Consider the following 14930-nt stretch of genomic DNA (forward strand, 5'->3'; position numbering starts at 1 on the left):
AAGTTGCTAGGTCCATCACCACAATATCAGGTCTATTCGCTAGAATAGTCCTGTCTGTGATGATGGGCCGATCCCAGTACAATTTGGCACGGTTATTTTCCAGGACCGGCTCCGGCGCGTACTTATAATAAGGCACTTTTCCGTCAAGAAGGCCATACTTCAGAGCGAGCTCTTGGTGGATAATCCTAGCTGCTAGGTTGTGCCTGTGCAAGTACTCAGTGTTGGCAAGCATGGAACAACCGGAAGTAACATGTCGAAGAGTTTCTCCAGGACGGTGACACATACGACATAAGTCCTGGGTCCCGTCCTTTATGATGTACTTCCGATAATTGTTCGTCTTAACCACCTGATCCTGTATCGCACAGACAAAACCCTCGGTTTCCCCAAAGAGGTCACCGAAACGCAGCCAGTGCACGGAGGACAAGAAATCTACATGAGGTTCATGCAGAATCTTGTGAAACCTACCGTGTAGCTCTTTCTCTTTCCATATGGCCTCCCTGTCGGAAATGCTGAGCACCGCCGGCTTTTGCCAGTCCTGTTTGGCCAGGGATAGGGGAGTGAGTCCTTTGTCACATTCTATGACTTCAGCATGGATTGCATGACCAACCTTTGCGAGGAAATAGTCTCTGAGTTTGCATATCTCACGATTGTGCAGCGATTGGGCACTTAACATGCCACGACCACCGCACTTTCTAGGGATATACAGCCTCATCACTGACGATTTCGGGTGATGCAACCGATGCAGAGTCATAGTTGTGCGGACTTTCCGATCCAGAGCGTTCAGTTCGGTCTGAGTCCACTTGAGTACGCCAAATGTGTACAGGAGAACGGGCATGACCCAGGTATTGAACGCTCGTATTTTGTTCACGCCTGACAAATAGCTGTTGAAAACTTTTGTCATGCGTTCACAAAATACCTCGGCAACATCCTGTTTCACGCTCGCCCCCTCCACACATATGTTCTGTGACATACCCAAGTACCGGTAAGTTTCAGCCTCTGTAAGTACCCTAAGATGGGCCGCGCCAGATGGTGCTATGTCATCAGACGCGGTTACTTTACCCCGCTCCACATGTATAACCGCACACTTATCCACCCCAAGTTCCATGCCAATGGAGCCACTAAAATCACACGTGATGTTTAGCAGCTCCGTTAACCTGGACCTATTAGGCGCAAATAATTTGAGATCATCCATGTAGAGCAGATGGTTAAGTCTTAGGCCACCCCTGCGAAGCTGAAATCCGGACCCTAATCTCTCAAGCAAATAGCTTAGAGGGTTTAGTGCCAGGCAAAACCATAGAGGACTCAGGCAATCGCCCTGGAAAATACCCCGCCGTATCCTTATTCGGTCCTCCGCGTCAGACAGCCGCTTACCTTGGAGACAAAGCATCGTACTCCATTGCCCCATACATGTTCCGAGAAGCTCTCGGATCGAAGGATCGATCTTATAAAGTTCCAGGACTCTCGTTAACCATGTATGGGGGACCGAATCAAATGCTTTTTTATAGTCAATCCAGGCAGCGGATAAGTTGCGTCTGTTACGCTTGACCTGCTGACCAATAACCGTATCGATCAGGAGAAGCTCCTTAGTTCCGCGACCACCCGCCCGACATCCGTTCTGTGTATCTGCCAAAATTCTATTGCCATCTATATGCTTGGCAATTTTGGCCGCCAGTACAGATGTCAGTGCCTTGTAGATGGTAGGTAGGCACGTGATTGGGCGGTATTGTGACGGGTCAGCGGAACGGTTGGATTTAGGAGCTAGATAAGTGACCCCAGTAGTGAGGAAGTTTGGAAGCAAGCGGTGCTCAATCGCTTCTCCAAATTGGCGGGCTAAGGTAGCATGGCATGCGTTGAACCCTTTCAGCCAGTAAGTCTGAAGTCCGTCTACCCCTGGAGTTTTCCAGTTCGGGCATTTTCGGACTGCTGCGCTGATGTCGTCTCTTGTGACAACAACAGGGTCCATGGGTGGTAAGGCTGCACACGCTTCCTCCAGCTCCGTCATCCAAGCACCTTCGACGTGCTCAGCAGCATGAGACCATATTCCACGCCAGAAGGCAATCAGATCCGCCTTTTCGGGTTGTGGCCCCATGTGTGCTTGCCGAGCCCCAGATTGAAGGTACTTGTAAAACTTCCTTTGGTCACTTTCGAAGAGACGATTCTCACGGTGTCTCCTTGTTGTTTCGGAGTACCGTCTTATGCGTTTCCCCCAAGCTGCGACCTGCTGTTTCAGGGTGTCGATGCGCACTGTCACTATTCGCATTATTATTATTTATATTATTATGTTTCTCGGTTCCATAATACTCGGGTACCACCAGAAGGACGGTACCCGGACTTTTGGAAGGCTTACGTGGGGACACGGATCCAACACGCAGAGGCCCTTTCGAGAATTTTACTGTGTTGTGGGACACCAGCCGCAGTCTGCCCATGACTGCACTATAGAGATACAGTCCTGGGCAGTCCGCGGCCGATGTAGGACTATTGTGAGAAATGGAAGCAAAATAAACCGGGCTATGGAATGGGATGCTACATGGACTGGAATTGGGGACTATGGAAACTATGGCACCTGCCTTTCTACCTTTAAGGGAAGTAAAAATTTGTTGGCAGGTGGTGACTCGCCCTCTCACTGTATGGGCCCCCGAAATAAGTCGCTGCAATAGTGCGACAAGGGGGCAACATATTGTGAGCAGCTAAGGGTGGAGAGGCGTCCCTGGACTTTAAACTACGATCACGCGCTCCCTGAGGGTCCAGCATCACGTGCCCACTCGCCACTTACGATTCGCATCCACCCTTCGAGCTAAAAGCTCTCGCGACTCCACTCTGGCCGGCCGCTTAAGGCAAGCCAGAGGTGGGGGTCCTGTCCTCGTCAGGCTTCACTCCGACCGGCCGGTGAAGGCAAGCCGGAGATGAAGACAGGGGCCTCCCCCGGGAGCACTCGGTTCCCGCGGGGTCGCTACTCCCCGACACCACGCCACAAGGTGTCCTGCGGGTTGACTGACTGCACGGGTGGAATATCTATTGTCACGTAAACAATAGATATTCCAACCGTGGGCGATGGGGTCGTCACATCCCTACGCCCATATTATTATTATTATTTATATTATACTTCGCGTCTCTGTTACTTCTGTTTGTTTAGTTCTCAACCCCACTGAATTTTGATGATGTGATGATAATCCATTCGTTTTAATATTGGTACTTAGAGTTTTTTGGTAGTTAGACTAAACTAGAAATGGTGGACTAAATTTGTCAGCGCGTCTGTAAGATCAGAATATAAAACCAACATCCTGTATTTAAGTTACAAAATTAATAATCAAACAACATGCCGCTACGTTGAAAATGACTAGAAGAAAAAATTAAAACACCTCGGATCAATTTTGGAGTAAACAAATCATTTTCCCCGTATGGGGATTTCCCCGGATGAACTTGGGAAGTTCAAGTTCTCAATACAAGTTAATATTATATTTCGTATTTCTCAAACGAAAAATAAACATTTTTGGAACTTCAAAAAAATTATATTATAAGAAAATTTATGAACTTACTTTAGTTTTAAAGAAATATACATCCCTTTACTGACACCCCGTAAAATAAAGAAATTGTTGCCAATCACCTTTGCAATCTATTTGGTTTCATTAACTTTATGTTCGAAGATAATTTTTTTTCTAGTAGTTACACGCGTATTTTTTTCGTTTATTTTCCATATCGAAATCAAATGTTTAAAAATACGAATATTTGCACAAAACTAAGATAAAAATAATCAATTAACAAAAATATTAAATTTAATGAAGTAGAGCAACTTTCACTTCGGTATGAAGGAAAATCGAGCGTAGAGCACACGTCAGAACGCTCCGGCCCAAGGAGCGCGACTAAAGAAATTCGCTAGGATTTTTCCATATTATTTTAAATATTTTTTTAATATTTAAAGAATTATCAAAATTCAAAAAAAAATTTTTTTAAAGGATTAATACTCATTGGTCTTCAACCAACTCGAATAAATTAATGGAAAAAATAACTTTTAGCAGTATTTATCAATCGATTTTGTAAGGCAAAAAATGGGAAATTTAATGAATTTATAACGCTCTAATTAAGAAAATCATAAGTTTTTCGGCAATTGTATTCAGCAGTTTTTAATAACGACTATATAAGGATAATAATGCGCTGATCAGATTATGTAAATTGTAATCGGTTGCAACGTAGTGAGTGCACAAACTTAGCTCGAAATAATTTTGGGGGAAAGAGACTTATCTTTAAGGCCTGATTAAGGTAACATAAAGTAACTTTATAAATGTGAAAAAATTCACGCGCATTGCGTATATAACACTAATTGATAAACAAGAAAAAAAAAATCAGTTTATCATTTCATTAGCCGGGAAAAAATTGTCAAATAACTTGTTGAAAACGCAATTTTGCTGGACTGCAGCCTTAATGACGGTTATAAATATCGAGATCGGCAATCAATTCTTTAGTATCAATAGGAAAGGCGGGAAAATAATCAAGATGGCCGATTTTCCCTCGTTTTGGCAAGGATGTCGGGCGCCATTACAATATTTAAAAATAGAACTTGATTTATAAGACGTAATGTCAGATAAAAATAGACTTTTTTCAGTTACAATAAGGTCCAATTTGTTTCTTTCGCTTTTTTGGAATTTAAGAGGATATCAGCCACAAGTCAAGGAGCAAATAGAAAACATTATACAGATTAAACTCTGTGGGATTTATATCGAGTAGATGCTAATGCTATTTTTTTCTTTTCTATGCTTTTATCAGAGGGATAATACTAAAATGAATGGGGTGAAATTTTGGTATGATTTTGTTGATATTTGAAAGGAACCTACGTTAAGTTTACGTTGAAGCTAGTAAAAATTAATCATAAAATATGTACTTGCTGACCGTATAGTATTACCTAGGTATATTATCTGTGCTTCAGGTTATAAATTGTATGTAGACTGTACATCCAAATATATACCTACATCCGTAGAACCGTTTCAAGTTTACGAAGAATCAACTTAAAACGTGTGTGTCAATAGCCCTTATATTTTTATAATATAAATTTAGTTTTAACAACTCCATATAGATCTTGATCCCCGAAAAGGCCACTAACAAATCCACAAAGAAATCTTGTATTTCCAACATACATATATGCGTGAAATTTACATATTATACCGATTCGACTAACATATTACTGTTTCGAATGAGGAAAATCGGTTGGGAACGTAAATTAAGCGGGAATTTAGGGTGATTTCCGATTATGGTGTAGCCATTTATAAAAATTAATGTAATTTTGTTAATTCATTTGTAAAGCGAAACAAATACTTTTTAAATATTGGTCTATATTATATATGTGATAAATTCGTTAATTCCACAACAACAAAGAAAACAAAAAAAATATGCATTCATTGTTAGTTTAGAATTAAGTAGGTACTGTAGTCCTCAACATATTATACATATAATATATTGTAATTTGTACTACAATATGATGAATTAATGCTAATATCCGTAGTATATTATTATTAGTCTGTGCTAATATCAATATTACTTATTATTTTTGCTAATTTATATTTTTATATGAAGAAGATTTATTTATTGCTCTCATACAGCGTGCGTATTTTAATGCCGATATAATAAAAGTATAGTGTATATATGTATTTAACAAATATGTCTGTATATAATGTTATAGAATAAAATATAACGTTAGTATTAGATTAGTATCACTTTACTCTTATGTTTTATTATTAGGTATATGAATATTTTCTAGGCATTTGAAATGTACAACACTCAAGCAAACTATAACATTTTGTCACAACAAATCCTTATTTATACTATCATAAAACAAATCGACCAAAAATCTCTATGTTACATTAAGCAAATTACAATCGTAAATGTAATTCCTACGAATATGTTTCTACCAACAATGAAATGAGATTAATTTAGATAAAAGCTTCAGAAATGGGGGCAAAGTGGTCGTAATGTTAGGAGTGGCCATAAATTGTAGAGCGCCATCTATACGCCGCGGCCATGTTGTTTCATTCATGAGATGTGCTAATAGGTGGCGTTAGTAGTGATTTAATTCTGAATTTTTATGTGTTTGACTCGCTTGGGTTGCATTTGGCATTTATTAGCTGGTTATTTTGGAGTCATCGTATTTATGCTGTATACATTTAGCGAAAGCAATTGCAATTTTGTTAATGTTTATATGAGCATCACGATTTTGAATATTAGTAGGATAGAAATACAGACTGGAGGGTAGAAAGAAAACTACATACTTACCTTATTCGCAATAACTTTCAGAACTCGGCCTGCTCGAAAATTTTTCACTAGATACTGTCGGAAATCTAGAAACATAATATGTTTACAATTAATGTTAAATTAATACTTATTATTATCTTAAAAAAACATATAAGTACCTAGTCATCTTTACAAGAGGAACACTGTTACACTGAACACCCTTTAATTTTAAAAAGTGTGGGTATCTATTTATTATGTTCATATTATGCATATGTAACTTCATGTTCTTGTAATGATGGATGAACAATTTTTGAACAAGTCCTAAAAACATGTGTTTTTGGACTAGACGGAATTAAGCTAAGGAATTAAGACCAAAAGTTGTAAGTTATATATATGTAGTTGTTTATTCTCATAAATAATATGCTAACCATGCACATATAGCAGACTATAGGAAGGAAAATATAATATGCAAGTACATACTTATACTGATATATACTGATAAGTGAAGCCTCTTTATGTGTAGGACGGATGCTTATTACTTACCTACATTACTAGTTTTCCGCCCGCGGCTTCGCCCGCTCTTCAAAGGAAATTCCTATGGGAATGAGATATTTTACTGCTGTAAAGAGAAGTCTTTCTTATTATCTATCGATTGAACACCTAATTATCTCCGACCAAAAACCCTACTAATATATTTTAAATGCGAAAGTTTGTGAGGATAGATGTTTGTTATTTTTTCACACAAATACTACTGACCTAGGCTACTTTTTATCCCGCAAATCCTATAGAAACGGGAACTATGCGGGTTTTTCTTTAAAAACGGCGATGCCGCAGACGGAAATCTAGTCATTCATAAAAAAGCTTAATAAAAAAATACGTGTGGCACTCAAGGACTGCCGCGGTAAAGCTATTGCATAGCATCGCATCGCTGTGCCGGTTGGAGTTGGGGGGTGTTAGGTTTTTTCGTTATGGAATTTTTACATTCGGTCGCCGCGCTCAAAGTCTGAGATAAAAGCTATGCAATAGCTTTCGCATTTAAAATATGTCCGCTTTTCCTGTCTACGCTCGGGAAAATGCATGATATAAAAACGAAATAAAATGAATATACGGTCTACCTAGTACATACCTACTATGTTAAATACATCCTAATAATGTAGCTTTCTATTGGTGAAAACTGAAAATATTTATTAGAATTGGTCCAGTATTTTTGGAACCTATTCAATACAAACAAACAAAATAATAGGTATTTTCTCTTTATAATATTAGTGTAGAAAGATTTGTAGATGCGATTTCGTTCCACCAGGACCAGTGTAAACTGTACTCTTAGCTAATTCTACTTACTTACTTCTACTTAATAATCTCAAAATTAATCATCAAATACATACTTTATCCCCAAAAATAGCTCGTCTAGTAAATAAACAGCATATAGAATAGGTATCCATTGTACAAACGGCTGTCTAAACGATATACTTTGTCAAACAAAGCTCGTCGTAACTTGGTAGAGTGGCTAAATCGTGTTATCGTATGTTGGAATTGTGTGGATATGCCTTTTTGTTTTTATAGAATGGACGGTAGTTTATATTATAATAATTAAGGGTTTATGAACCAAATAACTTGTGTATCTATACTATTATCTAAACTTAATATTATAAAGCTGAAGAGTTTGTTTGTTTGAACGCGCTAATCTCGGGAACTATTGGTCCGATTTGAAAAATTCTTTCAGTGATAGATAGGCCATTTATCGAGGAAGGCTATAGGTTATGCCTATATATCATCACGCTAAGACCAACAAACAATGCAATGCAATGTTGGAGCAATGCGGGTGAAACCGCGGAGCACAGCTACTATTTAATAATGTTTGTATGAACTCGTAAGGGAAGGCATTGTTTTCTCAGGCACACGTACAATAACCTAGTTTAGAAAACAGAGCAAAATCACAGCAAAATTGTGTGATCACATTGTATGCAAACTGCAAAATATATGAGATCTTTCAAAGAAAAGTAGGTAAGTACTTACTTCTTTCTTGCATTTTTTCTGTAGGTTTAACTCTAGATAGAATTAAGTAGATATTCATTTTTGCTTCTTTCCATAGGGATGTAGTTGTTTTGTATAGCTGTAAGGAAGATATAATAAGATAAGCATTGCAGACATTTTCTTTATTTAACATAGACAAAAACCACAGAGTTTTATTACATTTAAATTCAAATTCAAATTCCAAATTACCAAATTACCATTTTCCTAATTCAAAATTACCTTTAACAACTTTAATGTCAGTTATATTTAGCAAGACATATTTTAATGATAACTGTGTTAATATTAAAAATATATAGATGTTGATAGTAAAATGTTAAAGCTTCAATTGAGTTCAAATCAAAGAGCTTGCATCTAAATTGAAAAGTAAAGAATATTAATTATAAAAACGTTTTATGACAGATTCTATATAATATATTGACACTTTCGTGTATAATTATTAACCTCAATATATTCAAGGGAGGGTATTCACATTTCGCATTGCTCCGATGTCGACCTTTCCTCCTGTTAAGCTTCAGTTTCATATAAGTAGATATTATATTTTTAGGATGGTATTAAAAAATATTCAGCGTCATATCCATGTTATGCATTTGCGCCACAAACGAGCAATCAGCGAACAATCGACACGACAATACCCCTCTTCGCGCCAAATTCAATTTGCACCAATCAACAGCCGTCTTCCCGCCTCCGGGCGCGCTACCGCACTGCCTGGACGTGAGCAAGTTGTTCGATTTTTGAACGCAATTCCGTGACTGTTTTCTTTTATAGATAAAAAAATAAAAAAATGGGCGATGGAAATCCGATGGACGGACGTGCTGGCTGTTTGTTGTTTTTTTTATTGACTGACAGGAATAAAAGGAGAATCGTAAATAGTAATAGTAAGTGAATAGATCCCTGCATTGATTTTAATTATTTACAAACATTAAATATTTTAATGCTTAGTATCTAAATTATGCAATAACACAGCAATAATAATAATAATATAATTTTCGTATGAAATATGTGAGCAAATTGAGATGAATATCATAATGTTTTCATAGATAGAAGATATTAAGCATGCTAATCCACGCCCTAGCACAGGGAATTATTCTGGCTTTTCCTGAGGGATTTGAACCCAGAGCGTTAGTCAGATAAAACGCTAACGTTGCAGTTAATTATCTCAATAAATTCATTCATTGCAATAAAATAATTATATGGGATAGGTACATATATCTAAACGCTGATGGTTTATCGTTTAAATTCGTGTTTACTGTATTAATATTTAATAGGTACCACGAATTAATTATTTTTTTACATAGAGGTAGGTAGGTATACGGCTAAGTTCTCTGTCATTACATTTGTGTATATTATCTATTATCTACCTATAATAATACGTACCTACTTATAAAAATTCAACATAAACTCAATTGTTTGTTTCAAACGTCGCATACCTACCTAATTTCGTAGTGATTAAAGTGATAACTGATAACTGACAAAATAATAGCTGCCAACCGATAATAAATTTTAAACGTCAAAAAAGCGCGGCAATATGGCCGTTCGCTGTCACGAAATCAAATATCAAATATTGATATTCGCGTCTCAATTCTGTATTCTGTTTGAGGTGCCGGATTCTGTTTGCGCTCAGAGCGATCCGGGACATGACACCATTCTGTTATATTTTTGCCAAACTATTTGCATATACAAATGATACATTTCTGACAAAGGAAAAAGGGATAACAGAGATCTATCTACTTATTTAATATTTTATACAGACACTCTTCATACATGCCTGTCAGAAATATATATTTATATTTTATTTTAATTAATTGTTCTTTCTATTTTTAATGATTATAATTATAACATAACTATCTATAGTTTTTAAAAGTATTTCAATTGATAGGTACGATAAGTCCAAGATGGCCGACATAATATTATCTTTGGTAGGCGTCAGTTTGACATTTCTTTTTGGTGAAGTATTTTTCTCTACGGAATTCGGAAAGTGGAAACTTTATGATCGAATCTCGGGATCGAATTAATTAAAACTTTTTTAACGTAAACAAAGCACATTTACAATGGAACGTTGGCAAAATTGAGGAATCTCACTAGTCACTACTGCTATTACTAATAACAAGAATATTAATAACTAAGTTAATTCAAGCTAAAAAGTTCATTGAGGGAATAAAATTCAAAATGGGAAGAAGAAAATACATGAGTGAGTATAATTGTTTTAATATTCGCTAAATTTGTAATCCAAACATGTATAAAATACATTTTGAGTGTTTTTATGTAGTGTTTATTATTATGTTTGCATTGTTTCTTTCATTTTAACATATAAATTATTTTTTCACGACGATACGACGAGATACGATGTCGTAGGGTCTAGTTAAATATGAAAATTCATCCCAACAACCTCTTGGGCCTTGGCATAATATTTTATTATAGGTATACTAATTATCTAAATCTCTAAAGGTGTTCAATTTTAACTTTTAAGGACAAAGTTAAGTGATAGTTGTTTAAATCACGCGTACAAGATAATTATTGAAGTGAAAACTTCTTTAGCGGCGTTGAGCACTTTTTCTGTAATGGGTATGAAATCTTAAACTCGCGTCAGGACACGTGACCTGATCGAAAAAGCGTAAGACGGATGGATACCTATCAAACATGCTCAACGTTAATAATCAAGTTTTTACTTCTGCCGGCACTCCCGGAGTGCAACCCGTCTTTTTTATTCTCTAATTAGGACCGTAGACATAAGTCTTATCATTAGGCTGTCTTCTTTAAAATCAACAACAAATCATCCATACAGCAACACAGAATACCAAAGTTTGAATACCAATTCAAGTTTTGTGCATTTAGAAGTTGTATAAATAATTGTAGGTAGGTACAATCCGTCGATACGGCGCGGGCGTCCGTAACGAAGCGGCGTAAGTTGTTTAAACAAAGGGCATCAATCACGGCTATACACGCCCTCTTGCGTATTTATAGGATTGACATCAGTTTGGGATAAAAATGTAAGAAAAATTTGAACGAATTTGGTATGTAAGGAGTTAAGTTTTGTTATTGAAAAGAAGTTTCACTTCAAATAATGTATTACATTTGGTCAATTGATAATTGATTGGTATGAAAATTAGTGCAATTCAAGTGCAATTAGATTTTGACGGAAATGACACTGACAGAAATGTTTTATAGCTCTCTGAACTATGGCATGTATAAGTAGGTGCATTTCACATTCGTGTCACTGATTTATTAGAGATTTTTTTTGTTTATTTTCCATTGAAAATATTTATGACTTCAAGTTTCATTAAACTCGTATCTACAATCTTTCTTCAGCAAAGAATGTTAAAGAATTAAATGCTAAATTAAATACCTTTTCATACGTATCTTTAATCGTACGTATTTAGTAATATACTAATAGTACCTAAATAAAATTTTAACACAAATCATTTCTATACTTACATTTATTACATGAAAAGCCACAATACTGTCCTATCACTACATAGTATAAAACAAAGTCGCTTTCCCTGTCCCTATGTCCCTATGTCCCTTTGTACGCTTAAATCTTTGAAACTACGCAACGGATTTTGATGCGGTTTTTTTTAATAGAGTGATTCAAGAGGAAGGTTTATATGTATAATAATATCCATTAAATAGTGAAGAAGTACTGTTATTTTTGAGGTTTCTAAAGTGATGTCGTAAAAAATTACATTTTTTCCGCTTACATTGCAAACGCAGGCTGAACCCTACGAGTTTTATCAAAATAATGTACTAAGTATTATACACATTGAAAAGGTCTACAGAAAAGTCCGCGATGGTATATGTCTATCTCTTATGGATAACCCACAATAACTTTTTTTTGTCATTTACTTTTTACGACAAATAATGGCTAATTTTCGAAGCGATTTTAACCAATACAGCATTAATCCTTAACCAATTAAATACCTTGAATACATTGTTCATTTAATATAGATCTATATGGCACTTTGCACCGTATGATTTAAGTGAATATTTTCGAAGATATTACAGATTTAAAAATTGCGGGACGTACCGTTTGCGGCGGTACCGGCCAGCCGCCCGGCTATCTATCGGAGCGGGCCGCTATGTTTTTATATACAACGTTCACAGTTTTTCTGTAGTGTATTTAGTATCAGCATTGCACCCGTGCGAAGCCGGGGCGGGTCGCTAGTGTTAAATAAAAGCTTCACACAGAAACAGTACACTATTTAATTGTAGGATTACATATTTTATTTTTGAATACAAATATAAACTTACTTTTAATAAGAAACCCTGAAAATTCGAATTTCAGAGTATATGTATCACTTTATCCTCGTAAACACGTTTAAAAACATTGAAATTTTACCTGAAAATTTTAACTGGAAAATAATTTTTATCAGAACAAGGTCTTGACTATAAATACGCGGCATAACAAGATGTAGACGAAGACAGTAAATATCGCCGTCTCGTTTCGACGAACGCGCGGCGAATGATAAGAGGCGCAGTTTTTCCTACGTAATTTATACCGCTTGCGTGTAGGGTGGCCACAGATAATTAATATTATTTATATTTATTGTGCAAATAAAGAAAGTGAATGTCAGTAATTATGTATTATATTTATGTGTGTGATAATTATGTCGTGACAAAATCATATCACAATATTGTATTATTGAAGTGAAACTTCTTTAGGCGAGTTGAGAGTAAAATCTCACTGTCGCAATGTCATGGCAATACCGCCACGTCATGGAGTAAGGCGAAGATTTTGGTATCTTTGAATCTTGCCAAAGAAGTTTCACTTCCGACACTTGTGCTCGACACACACGCTCTATTTTAATAAGTAAAGGATTATGGGTTTTTAGGTTATCGTAAGTGGCATAATTTAATTATTCAATCACTCGAACTAACTCTTTGAAGTTGTTTAATGTTTATAATCTTAATTTCACCATTCATAAAATATGAAATGCCTACCTACATATTTCAATCTGATACTTATATACGAATTTCTTTATAACTAGCCATTGATGACTTTTCCCGCTTTCGCAATAGTTTTTATTTCTAGTCCGCTCCAATTGGATTAAATATCTTCAATTCAAACAAATAGTTCCTAAAATTAACGCTATCAACTACGAACAATTAGTCTAAGAGTCCATGACTAGCTAAATGTAGGTAAATGTGTTACAGTTAACGTTGTTTCGATTTTCGTTAACGTTGTTTCGATTTTCGTTAACGTTGTTTCGATTTACGTAATTTTTATCTAAATATCTTTGTTAAAACTAGAAGTAACTAATGCACGAAATTGAATATTGAACCTTGCTGGTTAAAAAATTTTGCGATAATGTTATACATATATATATGTATTGAATGGACTTGGGTTTTGGTAAAAAAATACTACTTTATAATATTCTGTAAAGATTTTTTTTTAATCCTACAAAATCTAAACGCATACACACCACACAATCCGCCGGCAAGCCCCTCTCCTTAATTCAGTGTAAGCGATCTGTTACCAACAGTGCTCCAACTAATATCGTCTGCTATTTGTACTTATTTATGTATATTTAGTGTATACTATATAGAATAGTATACAATTATTATAAGTTTAAGTAATAATGAAAAAAAAATCCCCTGTATTCTTAAATCTTCAAATCTACGCAGTTTTGATGGGGTCTTTTTAACTAGATAGTGTTTCTCGAAAAGGTTTTAGTATACAATTTATTGGTTTTGGACAAAGCGGGCGAAGCCATGCGCCGAAAGCTAGTATGTATTTGACAATTTTCTTAAATCATTTTGGATGCATTGGTCACATTTATAATACACTAGCTACGCTCCGCGGTTTCACCCGCGTGGATCCGCTCCTGTTGGTCTTAGCGTGATGATATATAGCCTACTAGTGGTCCGCCCCGGCGCCCGTGGTACATATTTCGCAATAAAAGGTAGCCTATGTCCTTTCTCAGGTACCAAAATATCTACATACCAAATTTCATGCAAATTGGTTCAGTAGTTTAGGCGTGATTGAGTAACAGACAGACAGAGTTACTTTCGCATTTATAATATTAGTATGGATAGCCTTCCTCGATGAATGGCCTATCTAACACCGAAATAATTTTTCAAATCGGACCAGTACCTAGTTCCTGAGATTAGCGCGTTCAAACAAACAAACAAACTCTTCAGCTTTAATATTAGTATAGATATATAGAAAAAATGTATGACGAATTTCGCGCTTTACATTGCTTCATTTATTTTCATACATATTATTTTTTCAGTCGATAAAACTTAAAAGTCCATATTTTTCTAAAATTACTTCTACTCTCGTTAGGTTTGCTTCCAGCCAATACGAATGTTTAAAAATGTTTTTACGTTTATACCGCTAAACGGCATTTTTTTAATTGTGATAAATTTTCACGACTCTATTTTAATTAATTTTTTGTCTGTTGATAGAAACATATGAGACGTATGAGACCTTCTTATTTTTTCAGTTTTAGATGTGTATTATACTTTTCAGGTACCGTAGTTTATTCATATATGTAGTATGTAGGTTTTTTTGTAGGTATATAAGTATGTTTGTCCACGCACAACTCAAAAAATATGAGTCGGATTGAAATAAGTACTTTATGTATTTTATTTGTGTTGTACATATATGTTCCAACTTAGGAATCAGAGCGAGTTTCATCAAAACTGTTTCAGTAGTTTTTGAGATAGAAGGCTAATAGCGT

Source organism: Colias philodice, chromosome 28 (assembly GCF_061535455.1).
Source record: "Colias philodice isolate Cphi_HAF_F1 chromosome 28, ilColPhil1 Martin Lab GWU primary, whole genome shotgun sequence".
Taxonomy (NCBI): Eukaryota; Metazoa; Arthropoda; class Insecta; order Lepidoptera; family Pieridae; genus Colias; species Colias philodice.